The sequence below is a fragment of the Brassica oleracea genome, chromosome C9 (assembly GCF_000695525.1).
Source record: "Brassica oleracea var. oleracea cultivar TO1000 chromosome C9, BOL, whole genome shotgun sequence".
NCBI classification, from domain to species: Eukaryota; Viridiplantae; Streptophyta; class Magnoliopsida; order Brassicales; family Brassicaceae; genus Brassica; species Brassica oleracea.
Window position 1 is genome coordinate 40,154,886 of NC_027756.1, and position 3,244 is coordinate 40,158,129.

The following is a 3,244-nucleotide window of genomic DNA, read 5'->3' on the forward strand; positions in this document are numbered from 1 at the left end:
CAGCGGAATGTAGCAATCGTGTTTCCCCTGACCTTGTGAGAATCTGAGAGAAAAATACTTCGACGATAGCATGATATAATATAAGCAATAACTAAATGAGACAAACACTTTTTACGTGGTGAGAAGGAAAAAACCACGGGACCATAGTCCACTCAACAATCCACTATATAAATGTATGTGAGTACAACCACGTTCTCTCTGTTCAACAACCTGAACAGAACAGAGACTCAAGCTACAAAAAGCTATCTCCAACACAAGAACAACAACAACAAGAGAGCAACACAAAGCTTCAAAACCAGCAGAAACCAAACGACCTCAGCTCACAAGGATTCCGGCAACCAGAGACTATTCCCACCGTACAAATCCATGATAAACCAGTCAAAAACACCTCTGCCAAATTTCAGCTCAATCAGAGAAGATCTCACCGTCGGATTTACCAAACACTCAAGACAGCACTGCTGAAGAACTGTGACGACCAGCTTCACTAAAACCCAGACAATATAAGGTTTGAATGTGACGACCAGCTTCACTGTGACGACCACCTTCACTAAAACCCAGACAACATAAGATTTTGGGTTTTAGTGAAGCAAAAACAAGAAGGAAGGAAATGAGGAAATGAGGAAAAATGTTCCAAAATCTTTTTAAGGTTTGAAACATCACGGATTGCGATACAAGCGTGTCGATCCCGGCCTCCGTGCTCGGGTCTGCCTGTTAACGGATCAGGATTTGGAAGCTCCATTAAATGAATCATCTCCGAACCTACCCATAACCATGCTCCTCTATACGGAAGCTTATCATGTGGTCTTGCCTCGTTGATCTCAAGTCCTAAAATGTTCTGGTAAAACTCCAGTGACCGTTCTAAGTTCTTGCAGAGCAGACCAACGTGGTGAACCCCAACAACTCCATAATATATAGCATCAACAAGTCTTATTCTCAACTGTAACATTAATCCGAAAACTATGTTGAGGAGAACTCGGTTTAGTTACCGGTTTGATTGCAAACCTCTTTCTCTTGTACCACACGGATCCCTTCAGCTGACCCTTGTGCTTGATTAGCCTTCAAGCTACCATTGAGCCTTATCTTTTCTCAGATTCTTGTTCTTCCGAAAGTCAAATCGTTCTATCGTTGAGTGATGATTCGTGCAAGCCACCTTCCAATTACCAAAACCCTTCATCATTAGTCCAACACATACAATCGATTTTAAATGATAACACACAATCTTAACTTCTCAAACTCAGTATCTCTAGCAAGACCCTAAAAAGTTTACAGAACTAGCGTCGAAGACCAACTCGAGAGAGGTAAGAATAACCATGAAAGAGCTATTTATTTCTGGAAATCTGGTAACCTAATAATCTATTAAGTGACTGAAGAAACGTAACTGTTACCTTTGGTCGTAGATCAAGTGAAACTGAAGGTCTGAAAATAGACGCCATCGTTGTAAGAGAAGCTTCGATGTCTGTTTCTTTTACGCTCTCATCAACACATGAGCAAGAATCATCTTCTTGATTTGGATATTATTATGGGGTCAAGAATATTAAAGAGAGCCCAACAAAAAAACCTGAACCACAGATTAAAGGTAAAGTTAAGTGAGAAGAGTTTGACATCCGTGTTTATTTGTTTGTTCTGTTTTTTTTTTTGTCGACACTCTTTATGAAAAGAAAGGAATAAGATTCTCGATTTTTATTTCGTTGATCTTAAGTTCTTAACTATACTTTGATGGATGGATGTGAACTGATTTCGCACCTGTTTACACAAAAGTCTGTCCATCATCACATGGGAAAATAAAATCTATGGTGTTTTGAAATTTATTTGTTTCAGCGACCATAGAAAAATATCTATACTTTTTGTGAAATCAATAAAGTAGAACATGAGATGTCAAACCTTTGTTTTAATAAAATGAAAAAGGTTGAAACGTATGTCGATGTGCCTGGCCCAGTCCACATAGTAAAGAAATTTGGTCATTCGTCCAAGTGGTAGTTCACATCTTGCTGTCTTCGCTAAAATTTACCTTTTGTACTGAAAACATGATATTAAAACTCTGCGATAAACATAAAATTCAAATTTGCCAGTACTTTACTTTACATGTTTTAAGTCAAGAAAAATAATTGAATTGTGTTCAAATAACTTTCCTTATTATTAGTCTTGTAAGTTTTTTTTTTCAATTTGTCTTGTAAGTTATACTAGAGCTTGACCCGTGCACCCGCACGGGTGTTTGTTTTAAATAGATGTATTAATTTTTTTACAACATAAATATGTAATGGTTGCACAAACATGCGTCTGTATGGATGTTTATTCGATTTGTAATATATAATATTTATGACAGATCAATGGTTTTTAATTAACTATAATTTGTTGGTTTCTCATATAAAACCGATAAAATAATATTTTGTATAACATATTCGTCAATTAAAAATGTTTAATTACAGTAACCATTTTTATATAAAAAACAACAATTATTATATTTATGTATATTAATAAATATCTTTTCAAAATAAAATATTTTATGTCGAATAAAATGTACTTATGTTTTATTAAGATAGATAGAAAATATAAAATAGTTTTTTTTATTTTGTTTAGATGAGATTTAGGTATTAAATAAAATGATGTACACATTTTATTCAAATACTCAACTATTAAAATTTTCCCTATATGGATGGTAACTAATTTTATAAATAACATTTTTATTTTATTACCTAATTTTATTTTTATAAATAATTTTATATAGATGGTAACTAATTTTATAAATAATATTCAGGATATCCTATAAATATTCTAACTGTTTGTAGCACATACTTAAATATGGAATGTAATTAATACCGAATTTTGTGATGAGAAATAATAACATAACTAGGTTAAGATCCGCGCCTTGCGTGGGATCAACATTATATATATAAATTATTTTATGTATTAAATATTTTTACATATTATAAAATAATAAATATATATTAAATAACTAAAAGTCAGTAACTATTAAAAATATAATTAAATTGGTGCGAACATATAAATCAATTGTATTAATCCAAAACATTTTATTTATTTGATAGGATATGTTATTAGATTTAAATGATACTAACATAGATAATATATTTTAGTATATTTTTAATATTAATGTCTATTAAATGATGATTTCTACTCATATAGTTTTTTTTATCATTTGTATCTTTTATAGAAAAAAATTAAAATTACTGATAACAAAATTTTCATTGTGGGATTAATAGTCTTAGTAATTTATAATTTAAAAAAA

The 3,244-nt window shown here is 31.8% G+C and overlaps 1 long non-coding RNA gene across 2 annotated transcripts; it reads right to left on the minus strand.

Annotated features, from left to right (window-relative positions):
* Positions 1-807: 807 nt before the first annotated feature.
* On the minus strand, positions 808-1,758 carry LOC106316082. Of its 2 annotated transcripts, XR_001264717.1 has the most exons (3): positions 1,744-1,758; positions 1,386-1,558; positions 808-1,150 (listed from the first exon to the last, which is right to left on the minus strand). It is a non-coding gene; the product is annotated as an uncharacterized LOC106316082 (long non-coding RNA). The 2 variants fall into 2 exon arrangements; XR_001264716.1 differs by lacking the exon at positions 1,744-1,758 and having other exon boundaries at positions 1,386-1,649.
* Between the last annotated feature and the right edge of the window lie 1,486 nt (positions 1,759-3,244).